Source organism: Aquarana catesbeiana, linkage group LG01 (genome assembly GCF_042186555.1).
Source record: "Aquarana catesbeiana isolate 2022-GZ linkage group LG01, ASM4218655v1, whole genome shotgun sequence".
Classification (NCBI taxonomy): Eukaryota; Metazoa; Chordata; class Amphibia; order Anura; family Ranidae; genus Aquarana; species Aquarana catesbeiana.
In genome coordinates this window covers 588,927,791-588,942,700 of record NC_133324.1, presented here as the reverse complement: position 1 = coordinate 588,942,700, position 14,910 = coordinate 588,927,791, and the positions used below count along the sequence as shown (strand labels likewise).

The 14,910-nt window shown below is 43.0% G+C and overlaps 1 protein-coding gene across 1 annotated transcript in view; it reads right to left on the bottom strand.

Annotated features, from left to right (window-relative positions):
- The window catches only part of SLC20A2 (solute carrier family 20 member 2), a 182,110-nt gene extending 171,972 nt beyond the window's left edge, over positions 1–10,138 (bottom strand). Inside the window, exon 1 of the mRNA XM_073598032.1 lies at positions 10,025–10,138. The gene's annotated coding sequence lies outside the window, so the exon portion shown is untranslated. The remainder of the gene's footprint in view (positions 1–10,024) is intronic.
- Positions 10,139–14,910: the final 4,772 nt, after the last annotated feature.

Genomic DNA, 14,910 nt, shown 5'->3' with positions numbered 1-14,910 from the left:
TTGAGAAGGTGTGGTTATGAGATTGCGTCATCGCGCTTGGACGTGATGACGCGCTAACCACGAGATCACAATACCTGGATACCACTGGCGGGATGGGATCGCCTTTTCTCTTATGATGGGCTCAATGTTGGTCAGCTGACAGGGGAAGTCATCACATGACATGGAAAACCCAGAAGTCACGCCGCACAGGTGTCCCCAATGTAATTTCTAGCAGTATTAGATAAATAGCGCAGTAGATAACAGGTTAGCTTTACCCCAGTTGAAGTCTTGGTAGACGAAACGCGTCGGGTGTGTGACGCTACCACAGCCATCTGAAATTACTGCGCTAATTTTGCTTTGCTTTTCTGTTCATATGGACTTTGATTTTAACCTGATTTTTATTGGAATTTTTTTACCATTACAATAAAATTCCCTGGTTACCCAGATTTTATGCTATGTGGAGCCTTTTTTCCCTTTTTTCGTTTACATACAAGTAAGATTAAGTGATCACTGGAAGAGGACCCAATGGTACTGCTCAAGATCTTTGCCCCTTCTTTCGGGTGAACCCGATTTCATCGATAAAGATCGCAGGTCGTGGAGTCATTCAGGACCTTCCACTATGGATCGAGGACAGCTGTAACCTTACCGTATAAACGGTGAAAGCCTATACGACTCACCGCCAACGGCCTGTGAGTCCACCATTTCTGGTAAGGGCATTTCATTTTACTTCCTACCTTGCTGAACATATGAAAGATCACTTTGGATGTGAATAGATACCACTGCGAGATCCATATCCATCCTCTAAGAATAATCTGTCTGATTGTATAAACTATTCAATATCCCAGAGACTTGCTTCCTATCTCACCTAAAGTTTTATTGTATACGTTTTTTTTTAAGTTTTTGGGATCATTTTGGTGTAATCACACAGTTCACATCAAGGTCTATTATTTAGAATGGTGGTTTAAATTTTTTATTTGATTACCATCAGATTTTGCATATATGGTGTTATCATAAGACTTTTGTGTCTTTTTCTGCTTGATCGGCAGCACTGATTATAGGTGTACATACGGGTGGTTGGCACTAATGTTTACACTGATGTTTATAATTATAATATAGCGCTACACTTTTTTTCCTTTATTTGCATATACAATTAGTCTAATTGGTAGTGTTGGCAGCTTAACACATATTGAGTTGGCGCAGCAGTTTTTCTCTTTTTATTTAATAGCATCAGGATAACACAATAGAACTGCATACTTATTTCTTGATGGCTCCATGTAAGCACAGCTGGGTATAGGCTCCACCCGCCCATGCCTCCAGGACTTAACTCATAAATTTGAGCCCACCTACAGCCTCGGCGTTCTTCTTTTTTCCTCCTGTGTGCAGGACCTAGGTGTGCTCATCTACCTGGCTGGTCTAAAGGGCTGGCCCTCCGTCCATGTATGTGGATTAGGCTGGACGCAGTCCCTGGTGTCTTGGCTAAATGACCCATAATCCAGGGAGCCCCGCTGCTGGCCCTCGGGGTGGCTTTTATCATGGCTAACAGCCTTATGTGGGGTCTGCTGGGTCCATATAAAGTGGGCAGTGGTGTTGGCAGAGTCTCCCCTATGTACCCGCGCTGTGCCGGTGTTTACGGTTGGATGACGGAGGTTGGGTGAGCTAAATTTGAAAAATGCTTTGTATCCAAATGAATGCTGCATTTCTGGGTATTGTTGTGTCTTGCTCCCTGCAGCCACTATGCATAACCTGAGCTCTTCCACAGGGAGTACTCTGCATAACAGGTGCACAAAGTAATGCTTTGTCTGTCCAGACATGGCAATAACCTGTTGGTGGCTTCTCATGTTTGCTTTACTATTGTGTCATTGTGCCAACCCCCTCAAAGGACCAGCATTTCCAGAGACGGTAGAGGAGTCACCTGTGGATGACTACTGGTGCCAGCTATGGCCTGTTGAGATATGGGATATCCTTTTATATTTCTATGTGCTCTCCAGTTTTTCACAAAAAAAAGGGGGGAGAAGCATGTTTATGATGTCTACAATTCCCTTGGTTTGTGTACATTGAAGAATATTATTGTAATTCTGTTGTAAATTCCTACCTTTTTGTTGCTGTTCTGAACAAACTTTTTCATTATGTCCTGATTCCTGGCAGGGCAAGGTTTAGCGCATTAACCACCTGGTGAATCAGGGCTGTAGATGGAGGCTTCAGTCTCCCTCTAGCAGTGGTTAACCCTTTAGGGTTTGTTACTAAGCAAACTATACTTTACTGCATTTAATTATTTTTATGGGCTGGTTTGTTAAATGGCACGCAAAACCCTGTGGAAAGGTTATCTATTGGTAATTACCAGTCTCAGAGCAAAACAGCCCTCTTCAGGCTCTTCAATAAAGAAGATGTGGATGATCATGGCTGTATGAGTCTTGCTTTTATATGGTTATATGTTCTGGCAATGACCAGTCTAATAGCCTTCCCAGGCAAATCAGCCTCTTCAGACTTTCCAAAGGGGAAGATGTGGAGGAACATGACTGTGTAAATCTTGCTTTGATTAAGCAACCTGAGATGAGGATGATGATGCCTAACTGGTTGTCTTATTTATTAAAAAAGTGGCCACTACACTCAAAGGAGTATTTCCCACTTACCCTGTGAAAGGGTTAAATTCTCTGGCAAGGAGCAGTCTCATAGCTTTCCCAAGCAAAACATCCCTCTTCAGACTCTATAAGAATACATGGATGGGCATGACAGTATGAATCCCACTGGCTCAAGCAGCCAGGGATAAGGATGACACCTAATAGAATGTCAAATTCAATAAACACATTGTCAATACACTCTAAAGGAGTGGTTTCTGCTCACCCTTTGAAAGGGTTATCTGCTCTGGCAATGAGAAGCTTCCTAGCCATACCAGGTGAAACAGCCCATTTTCCAAATTTCCGGATGGACATGACTGCTTAAATTTTGCTTTGTTCAAGCAGCCAAGGATAAAGATGATGACAATTAACAGGTTGTCACATTCATTAAGCCTGTGAAAGGGTTACCGAGCAGTCTCCCAGCCTTCCCAGGCAAACAATCTGCTTCAGATTCTTCCAAAGAGAAGACAGACAAACATGACTGCAAGAATGTTGCCTTGTTCAAGCAACCAAGGATAAAGATGATGACGACACCTAACGGCTTCTCACATTCATTAAGCATGTGGTCAATGCACTCTAAAGAAGGCATTTCCACTCACTCTGTGAAGGGGTCATATATGGTGCCAATGAGTAGTCTCAGAACCTCCTCAGGCAAATTAACCCTTGTCAGCTTCTTCCCAAGTAGAGGTGAATGAACATGTGATTCCTATTTTATTCAGGCAGGCTGTGATTAAGATGATGGTGACCAAGTTGTCACAATTAAGCATATGGTCAAGACACTCTAAAGGAATTGCTGAATCTATCTTCTGCAAGGGCCACCTATTCTGGTAATGTCCAGTCTTCTATTCAGGGCCTTCTCAAGCCAATCAATCCTCTTCAGTCTCTTCTGAACAGGATGATGAGGATGACCTTGTCCAGATTGGTAAGGTTGGTGAAATGCCTTTAAAAAGAAGTGAAGCTTTGGAAGTATTTTAGGTGCCTCCAGAGGACAGCTTGACAATTGCCTTATGTTGGATGGATCCCGGTGCTTGTTCTACATGATTGGAGTATGTTGTCACAGTTATGCCCTTTTGAACTGAAAGATGTCCAGGGGTTGGGATCACCCCTCTGGTCAGTGTGTGTCTCTTGTGGGATTGGCTAGATACATCACCTTACCATCAGAAGATGTGGTGGCCTTCAAGGACAAATGCAATCACTGCTTTTTCCTTGATCGTAGAAGGTCAAGCCTAAATTAATTAGTGGTCGGTTTGGCTTCCTGCCTCAAGATGAATGTCTGCTGAGTTAAAGGAGACCAAAAAGCTCAAGAGTCATTTTCCACACTCACTCTCACTCCAGAGAGGTTAGCTTCTGCATTTCTGGCTGGGAGTCCAGGAAAAACTGGGAAGCCAACGCATAAGCCAAGAAGTCAGTAAAGAGTTCCATGTCAGGATGCTTTCTGGTATTTTGGGATTGTGCCACCCATACATGCCTTATGGGCACTTTGTGGCTCCTCTGTGGACATAGGTATGGCTTTGGTGATCGAAAGGTGGTCCCTTAAGGCAAGTATTTTAGGCCATATTTGGAGATCTTTCATCCTTCACGTCTCAGATTGAGCCATAGAAATCGCCTTGCTCCAGAAGCTCAGGTAGGCTCAGTTTAACTCTCGCTCCCTTTCAAGTCGGGTTTCTGGACCAGTGGCCTAAACTTGTGGTTGAAGAAACTAAATCGTCTGCAATGTCATTCCCTTCTGACGACCTAGTGGCTGGTGGTGCAGTCAGACACCAGCAAAGTAGTAAGGACAGGAGCCCTACTTCAAGAGCAATGGGCTCAGGGCCAATGGGTCCAAGATGGTGTCCAACGTCCTGGAGTTGAAAGCAGCATTTCAGGCTCTTAGCCTTCAGTCACCTCATCCTGTCCTGGTGAAGTTGGACAGTGCAACAACTGTGGTCTACATCTGGAAACATGGCTCAGTCTCTCCCTCCTAAAGGAGGTTTCCCTGATTCTAGAATCTACCCAAGTCAATCTTCTGCAGCTATCTGCCGCCTATGTGCCTGGTCATAAGAATCTTCAGGCAAACTATTTGCCCAGGACAAGTCTGGACGACAAAGAATAGTCCAGACTTCTGCAAGTCTTTTCGAGAACTAACAGAGCTTGGTATTTTTCTTCCAGAGGTAGACCGGCTCACATTCCCAGTCAACACTAAGTTGCTGAAGTTCTATTACAGGGCCCAGAATCATCAAACAATCAGGGTGAGGGTGCTGACCACAGAGTGGATCTGCAAGACAGCTTATGCCTTTCTGCTGCTCCCTCTGATTCTCAGCTTCCAGCTGAGGCTGTGGTGGGGGAAGGTGACAGTTCTGGTTATAATCCCAGATTGGCCGAAGGGGCCTTGGCCTTGGCCTCTGCTCATCCTTATGAGTGTCAAGGATTGACTCCCTCTGCCTGTAAGATCAAATCTTCTCAAAAGTCCCATTCATCCAGCATCCGACAGGCTCAGTTTGATGGCCTGGGTCTGGAGAGGCTAATGGATTTTGAACGCTCTGTGAAGATTGTGAATACTCTTACGATAACAAGAAAAGACAGCGCTAACCGTGCCTATAGTAGAATATGGCATAAATTCCCAGCATTATTGCTGATTAAGATTTTACTGCCTTCACCGGCATACAGTGGGCATCCAACACTTAATTATACTGTTTTTCAAGATGCAATTTGGTTGAAACCTCAAATTGTTGTTTCCGAAATGGGATCTCCCATTGCTGTTGGACGTTATTGCATCAGATGCCTTCAATCACCCTGTGGTACCTCTCACTGAAAACTGCTTTACTGGTGGCAATATCATCAGCCAGAAGAGAGTCAGCATTGATGGCCTTGGGGTTTAAAGAACCCATACTTGCATACTTCCCAGACAGGGTGTTACTCATGCCAATGCTTGAATTTTGTGCCTGAACTGACCTTCAGAGTCCATATCACACACAAGGTTGTCCTCCTACGTTCCTTTTGGGGGGCTGTAGGTGGGCTCAAATTTGTATGAGTTAAGTCCTGGAGGCATGGTGGGGGGCAGAGACTATACCCAGCTGTGCTGCCATGGAGCTCGTCAGGAAAGGAAAATTACGGTAAGTATTTGAATTCAATTTTCAGTTTTTGGGTTAGTGACTCAGAAAGTAATAAAGACACTGGGTTATCATGTCAATCAGGCAAATAGAATTTTCAGCAGAAAGCATCAACAATAGCGGCCTCTCTGTTAACTAAGCTTAGTTTTCCTTTTAAATAGTAGAAATACGGTAATTATATTAAAAAGAGGATAGAATGCGTCAAAAGCACAATTTTCACAAAGACATCCTCACTCAACTCATCTTTAGTTTGGGTTTATGTCAACCTGACACTATAAAGCTCAATGCCAGTTATATAGCACTTTAATGACTATGTTATTAACCAGCGCCACAAAAACTTGTAAGCCTTCTGGTTCTTCAAAAAGCAGCTAGTTTGTTCATGAGTTAGGGTCATCTTTTAAAAGTCCTGGTTTGACAGGTAACATTGTTTCATTTGGGGAGGCTGAAGTGTCAGGGCAAAATTAGTATATATAAAAAAAAAAAATATGCAGTACATCACATAATTCCCATGTTATATCCTTTTCAAGTACAGAAAAAAACTGTTGATCTTCCTGAAAAATCACTCAAGCATTTTTGTGGACTGAGTGGTGACAGCCCTGTCCAATCTTTTGCGAAACTACTCAAACCCTACCCTTGTCTTCAGTGGCATCACTGGGGTTGGTGTCACCTGGTGCGGTAAAATATGGTGTCACCCCCCCCGAGTCACTGAGCAATCCGGGGCAATGGGCAGGCTAGCGCATCAGCACAGCTCTCCCCCTAGCGAGCTACAGTGCTCTGTCCTGCTGCTGTGGAGTGACAGCAGGAGCAGAACAGAGCAGTAGACACTGGGCAGGCTAGTGCATCGGGCTCTCTTCTGTCTAGCCTGTCATAGTGCTCTGCAGGCCGCTGGGCAGGCTAGTTTTGAGGCAGCATCACACAATTGCGGTGTGCACCCCAAACCGGCCCCTGTAAATGTTGTGGTTTATACCAGTGCGCCAATCCATGCACGGTCATGGATGGGGGTGACACCATCACGATTGGATATCACTTCCTTCTTAATGCTGTCACCCAGGCATTTTAGACTGAGCAGCCCAGTGTAATCCTTCCATTGTAACAGTGTAATTCCCCCTCCTACATGTAAATCCTCCCAGTTTAATCTCCCATAGTGTAAATTCCCCCAGTGTAAATCCCCACACTATTGTACTCCCCCGTGTAAATCCCCGCAGTATAAAACCCCAGCAGTGTATTCCCCCCAGTGTATCCCCCCTCTGTGTAAATATCCTCCAGTGTAATCCCTTAATGTAAACCCCGTGTTATCCCTCCAATGTGATCCCCCCGTTTAATCCCCCTAAAGTAACCCCCCATATAATCCCCCTAATGTAACCCCCATGTAATCCCCCCAATGTAACCCCCCATGTACCCCCCCGTGTAATCCCTCCAATGTGACCCCCGTGTAATCCCTCCAATGTAACTTCCCCGTATAATCCCCCTAATCCAACCCCAGTGTAATGTCTCCAATGTAACTCCCCTGTGTAATCCCCCTAATGTAAACCCCCCTTGTAATCTCCCTAATGTACACCCCCCGTGTAATCCCTCCAATGTAATCCCCCTAATGTAACCCCCCCATGTAATCCCTCCAATATAACCCCCCATGTAATCCCCCTAATGTAACCCCCTGTGTAACCCCCATAATGTAATCCCCCCAATGCAACCCCCCTGTAATCCCTCCAATGTAACCCCTCCCATGTAATCCCTTCAATGTTACCCCCCCGTGTAATCCCTCCAATATAACCCCCCCGTGTAATCCCCCCCAACATAACCCCCCCGTGTAATCCCCCTAATGTAACCCCCCTGTAATCCCCCCATATAACCGCCCTATATAATGTAAATCCCTCCCTACATTTACAGACCTTAGAACAGCGTGGCTCTGTCCACACGGATGTCCCTCCTCCTAGGCTCCTTCTCCTGTTGTGGATGTACTTACTGTCAGTGTGGAGGAGGAACCTAGGCTCCGTCGGCTGTGGGGAGTGTAATTGTGATAGGCAGCCGACACCTCTCCCCGCCTGCCTGTCACAATAATATAAGATTACACTGACTGTTCCCATCCCAGAGGACATGCAGGCGCTGGGCTATAAGACTCCAGAGCTGTCTGCCTCGCAATTCCTTCTTCTCCTCCCTCCCCAAACTTTGCGGGGCGCTAAGGAGACACAGCAACCGGAGTGCCCAGGGGAAGGAGGAAGAGGAGGGGTCCGCGGCACCTCTCTCAATCCAGCACCAGGTCGGGTTTCACCCCTCTGGCGGATGTCAACCGGGTGCGGCCCGCACCCCCCCGCTCCCCCTAGTGACGCCACTGCTTGTCTTATTGTTCACAACATTAATTAGGCTGAAGTCCAAGATAAAAACTGAAGGGGAGCTTATTAGACCCCTTGAGATAACACAGCAATTGTGCAGAAGACACAGGAAAGCTCTGAATTTTTGACGTGATCAGTAGGTATTATTTTGCACTTATTGTACAGATATAGGGGTTTATTTACTAAAGGCAAATCCACTTTGCACTACAAGTGCACTTGGAAGTGCAGTCACTGTAGATCTGAGGGTTAGATCTGAAATGAGGGGAAGCTCTGCTGATTTTATCATCCAATCAAGTACAAGCAAAAATGCTGTTTTTTATTTCCCTTGTATGTCCCCCTCAGATCTACAGTGACTGCACTTCCAAGTGCACTTGTAGTGCAAAGTGGATTTGCCTTTAGTAAATAAACCCCATAGTGTATATTTAACAAGCCAAAAGGTAGCAAATAAGAGAGATTCATTGCAAGGGTTTACATAAACTTTAAACTCAAAGTATTTAGTTTTACTGCACCCCAGAAAGAATATATCCACATGCCCCCTTCAGTATTATGTCAAACACCTGCAAAATGTAGCACATTTTTTGCTGCTCAAATCCCAAATCTGTCTGTCCTACCTGGAAATCATGGGTATACTTTGGGTAACTATTCCAAAAATGTAGACATCTTGTTTTTACCCACTGCATATTTGTGTGACTTCCCTGTCAGATTTAAATAGAACCATTGTCAAATCCAAAAATATCAATTGGTTTCCCCTTGTGAAAGGTTGCTGAAAATCATTTTTGTTTGCTGTCTTTTAATTCATCTACATACGAATATGAATACATTTTATCATGCATCACTTTGGGGGTTGATTTACCAAAGGCAAATAGACTGTGCACTTTACAAGTGCAGCTGCACTCTGCAAGGGCATTTGCGCCAGAGTTTAGTAAATGAGGTAAAGCTTTATTTTGAAAAGAATACCCAATCACGTGCAAGGAAATATTAAAAAAAAAACAACAGTATTTTTGCCTGCACGTGATTGGATGATGGAAGTCAGCAGAACTTTCTCTCATTTACTAAGCCCTGGAGCAAATGCCCATGCAGAGTGCAGCTGGACTTCAAAATGCACAGTCTATTTGCTTTTAGTAAATCAACCCCTTTATATTAAGGTCTGCCCTGAATATATAACACCTTTACAAGTATGAATACAACTTTTTATTTATTTTATATCGTTAAAATATATACTCATTCCTAAGCAGTGGAATTGATTTACTAAAGGCAAATAGGCTATTTATTTTGCAAAAAGAATATGCATTTAGCTTAGTGAATGTGGTGAAAATTTACTTGCAATGCAACAAAAATCCAATCACATGCAAGGAAGACTCAAAACAATATTTTTGATTCTCCTCATTTACTAGGCTAAGTGAAAAATTCCCTTGCAAAGTGAACAATCTATTTGCCTTTAGTAAATCAACGTCAGTGTCCTGCATGCTAGTAAGTGCAGGCAAACTGCAAATCCATTAAGACAATGCAAATGTTTATTTCCTGGAATACAGACAGAACATGCTAACTACAAATGCACAGATAATCTAGGCAAATACTGAAGCTATGATTAGTTTTATCCATCCAGCAAACTGTACCCTTATTTGTACAGAGATTCAGCAATGCAATATGATGGCCTGGTTATGATTCGAAGGAGACACATAAACACTACTTGATACAGACATCTCGCTAACTGCCAGGAAACAAAAGCATGCTAGACAGCAGCACAATATAAACATACATTTTCATTTTTTATCCATTTACTATATTCTTTTATAAAGGTAAGCAGAAGAAGACAAAATTTGGATTTTAGTGCAAATAAAAAAAGTATCATGGACAGTACTCAATTGTCTTTGTTTGCAAGTTCACTAATACGGCTACAACCACTACAAGCATAAAGGCGAGCAGAATGTTTGCATAAAAACACTTTTTGTAAAATAAAGGGATTCCACAGGCAACTGCAGAACAATTCTAAAACAAAAACCATAATTACCTGCATGACACTTGCGTGAAAGACTTCAAATGGTGTAGCTGCAAAGTCACACACTAGTTCTTACCGGTTACACTTGCAGCAGCTGCTATAATTCCATGCTAAGGCATCCCAGAAAGAACCATAAATAACATGATCGCATGGGGGTGGGACCCAAAGGCAGATCGGTGTGACAGTTACCCTTCCTAAGTTTCTCTTAGGGAAAAAAAAAGTTTTTCTCCACACCCTCTGCTGTCACTCAAAACCCAACCATTTTCTTTAACCTGGAGTACAAAGCTGCAAACCAAATCCTTAGCAGACTACAACACACTGCGTAGATGCAAGGAGGTTATGGCATTATCATTTTTTATTAGTCTAGCTCCTTAGCTGCAACACTGCATCCTAAAAATAAACTGCTCTCACAGGACTTCTCATAGTCTCCCATGGGTCTGGACAGCGCTACATAAAAACAGAAGTAAGAAGACTGAGGCCGGAATAGAAATTATTTTTTAATAAGGGTATTATTCCAACTTATTTTATTACATGTATAAAAAAAGAAAGATGTTGCCTTTGATACTCGTCGATAACTTGACGCTTAGCTCCTTAGCTAGTCAGCTGTATTCAGTTCAGACACAGGTTTTCTGGTGCTGATTTCTTGGCATATGGTGTGTCAAACTTTAAGGCTCGATTCACACCTATGCATGTTGCTTTTGAGCGTTTTTGGAGTTTTTTTTTTTATGCTTGCCACGTTTTTGAGCAGCGTTTTTGTAGCGTTTTTGTAGCGTTTTTTTTTTTTTTTTTACAGTTTTTTTTACAGTCTAAAAAAAAAAAAATAAAAAAAAAAAAACAAAACGGCAAAAACGCATCAAAAACGCATCAAAAGCGCTGTAAAAACGCTGCAAAAACTGTGCACTTGCGTTTTTGATGCCTGTCCATTGAATTCTATTACATGCAAAACGCTGCATTTTGCATGAAAAAAAGTCCCTGACCCTTTCCAAAAATGCAGAGATACAAAAAGGCATTGATGTGAACATGTCCCATAGGAACCCATGTTAAAAAATTCCCATGCATTTCTGCAAAATGCATCAAAAAACGCGCTAGTGTGAATGGAGCCTTAAGTGATATTAAACCCTCTGCTCACTTTCAGCAGCTGATATAATCACTTCCTGCGTATGCAGCTTCTTTTTTCGAATCCTTGCCTATGTTCCAGTTTAATCTGGTGCCATGGTTAGGGATGGGTCGAATGGACCCCTGTTCAGAACTTTCGAACACAGCGAAAGGTCGGACCCGAATAACGAACCCCATTAAAGTCAATGGGACCCGAACGTCAAAAGTGCCCATTTTGAAGGCTTATATGCAAGTAAATAGGCATACAATGGTTATAGGGGTCCGGGTCTTGCCCTGGGGGACATGTATCAATAAAAAAAAAAGTTTGTTAAAAACGTCATTTTTAAATGAGCAGTGATTTTTTTATTTTTAAAGTGAAAGCATAAAAATGAAAAATTCCTTCCAATATAGTTTTCGGGGGTGGGGGGGGGGTGGGGGTGGGGGGCTTAGTCTACCTGTAAAGTGGCAGATCTCTACCATGTCTAGAATCTGCTGCGGCAATAATTGCATTTATAAAGGGTGACACAGTGGTGTAGTGGGTAGCACTCTTGCCTAGCAGTAAAAAGGGTTACTGGTTTGAATCCCAACCACAACACTATCTGCCTGGAGTTTGCATGTTCTCCCTGTGCCTGCGTGGGTTTCCTCCGGGTACTCCGGTTTCCTCCCACACTCCAAAGACATGCTGGTAGGTTAATTGGCCCTAGTATATGAATGTGAGTTAGGAACCTTAGATTGTAAGCTCCTTGAGGGTAGGGACTGATGTGAATATACAATGTATATGTAAAGCGCTGTGTAAATTGACAGTGCTATATAAGTACCTTAAATAATAATAATAAAGCCAAAAAAAATGACCTTTTCCCTGCAGGGTTCTTTTATTTTGCTCAGCAATAGCTGGGGAGCCAGTGTGTATGATGAGGCCACAATGTAGTGCACTGGGAACAAGATTAGAGATTTTTTGGATACATTCTGGTGTCACTTTGACTTTGGATAGAAGTAATGGGTGCATAAAAATTGGTCTTTGGGTGTTGGTGGCGCCTTCCCACCGTAACCCTATAGAGGTAATCTTGATTAAAGCAAGAATTGGCCTTGCTGTAAAAAATTGCAATGATGTGCACCTGTCAAACAGGTGCAGAAAAATTGGTTGTTGGGTGTCGATAGCGCCTTCCCACCATAAACCTATAGAGGTACTCTTGAGGTCAAACAGGTGCTGAAAAATTGGTCTTTGGGTGTTAATTGTGCCCCTGAAACCTATACCAAAAACATTCTTCCAGATGAAATGATTGAACACCCTCAAAGCTAGGCAGCCCTGAAGTCCTGCAGAGATTCCACATGCCAAAAAGACTTAAGCCGCGTACACACAGATTTTCCGACGGAAAATATGTGATGACAGGCTGTTGGCGGAAAATCTGACCGTTTGTACACTCCGTCGGACAATTGTCGGATTTTCCGCGGACAAATGTTGTATGGCAGGCTTTAAAATTTTCTGCGGACAAATGTCTGTTGTCGGATTTTCCGAGCGTGTGTACACAAGTCTGTCGGACAAAAGTCCAAAGTACAAACACGCATGCTCGGAAGCAAGGACGAGTCAGAAGCGGTCGGTCCTGTAAACTAACATTTGTAATGCAGAATTAACATTCGTGACGTGGCAAATTATGAAATCTCGAAGTGCACTGCACATTCTCTTCTTCTTTAATGGGATAATAAAGAAGCTACTTTGCTGGTGATACTGATGGAGTTATTGCAAACAAATTTTCAAAGGCTTTTTTTTTCTAGTGATATCAAGAATAATATTATTATGCTTGTTATTTTTTTATTTTTTTTTTTTTGGTGCAAGTTACCACAACACCATTATCCTGTAGTTTTTAAGATCAAAGATACAACTTGTTGGTGTCCCTTGTTAATTTTACATTGTATTTTTTAAAATGTAACTGCCTACTCCCAAACTGTCATTTGAAGAAAAACACATAGCCAAGTATTATTCTCCACAATTTTTTTATTGTGTATTAGAAAAAGAAAACAAATAAAATTAGACATGCTATCTGCCAATAGAACTTAAACCAAAAAAGCGCATTGTATGCATCCAAAAGTATAGAAAATATACCAAATAAAATCATTATTCAACCAAAAAATAAAATAAAAGCCTCATGCATGTGTCCTGTTTTTTTATTATGGGGGTCAACAATGCTAAGAGTTGGTGAAGGCAGGGGTCCGTCATCCGGAGATAATTCTGAAAAACATCTGGATTATTCTCCTCGAGCATAATCCTGCAAAGGCATATGACATAATTGATCACGATTAATAAAGCAACCAATTTTTGGTCCAAGAAATCTTCCTCCTCCTGTTCCTGGACTCAACTTGGGTCAAAGCAATAACTACAAGGCCAATAATAAATAACACGTTATCTCCTCCGATTCTGCAACATGGCTGGTTGATGAACGGCCATTCAGAAATGAACTGAAAAGCGTGAAATGAAAAGTGTGAATCAACACTCACCAGACTTTTTCTAACACGAAATTAGCAGAAGGAACACAAGGGTGGCGCCTGACAATTGAACTTCCTCTTTTTCGGCTCGTAGTACGTCTAGTACATCACTACGTTTGTGTTTGTTGGCCGACAATTGTGTACCGTTTGTATGCAAGACAAAATCCAGGGACACACCTTCGGTCAAAAGTCAGAGGTTTTGTCTTTGGAAAATCTGATTGTGTGTACGAGGCTTTAATCAGTGACATCGGCATCAGGGGCTTCATAGCTGGTAATCCAAGACTGATTTAATTTTCTAAAAGTCAAACAGTCCATGGAGTCTGTGGACAGATGCATTCTATGATCAGTAACGAAACCTCCTGCAGCACTGAATGCCCGTTCTGAATAAATGCTGGATGCAGGGCAGACCACAACTCAATAGCATACTGGGCAAGTTCTGGCCAGTGGTCTAGTCTCCTGATCCAGTAAGTCAGTGGATCATCAGCTGGAAAGTTCTCCATCTCTGTTTTAGCCCAGAGGTAATTGTCCACCATGTGATGCAGACGCTGACGATGGGATGTGGAAGCTGACAGCCCTGGGCGGCGAGGTCTAAAAAAATTCCTAAATGCCTCACTTAGGCGGACGCCTTCTACAACGCTCCTCTTTTGACCAACAGAAGACTCAAAACTACGTTTTTCATGACACTGTGACCTACTGGAGTCAGGAAAAATGTTCAATAAAATCCTCTTTAACATGTCCTCAAGAGATTTTATCTTCTGCAGTCTGTGGGGATGGGATGAGTTCTCAGACCTTCCCCTTATAACGGTGGTCAAGGAGGGTTGCCAACCAGTAATCATCCTTCTCCTTTATGCCACGTATTATTGGGTCCTTGGGTCGCAGGCTTTGAAGCATGAGGTTGCTCATGCGCCTCAAATTTGCCGAGGCTTGAGAAGCAGACTCCTCTGGGTCACTCAGGTTGACAGCATCTGGAACTTCCTCCTCCCAGCCACGTACTACTCCCAAGGGCCCTGGGGTTGGAAAGACATCGCTTACAGATTGACACATGTCCTCCTCTTCTTCAAAGGAAAGTGGTAGAATCCACCTCCTCATCCTCCTCCCCTTTTTCCTCCTGTGTGTTCTGTGACATATGAATGATGGTGTCTGGATAAAGTGGGCCTTGAGAGGAAAAGAAATCCTCTTCCTCCTGCTGCTCTGCCTCCAGTGCCCTGTCCATAATGCCACACAGAGTCTGCTCCAGCAGGAACACGACAGGGATTGTGTCACTGATGCATGCACTGTCACTGCTCACCATCCTTGTGGCCTCCTCAAATGGTGACAATGCA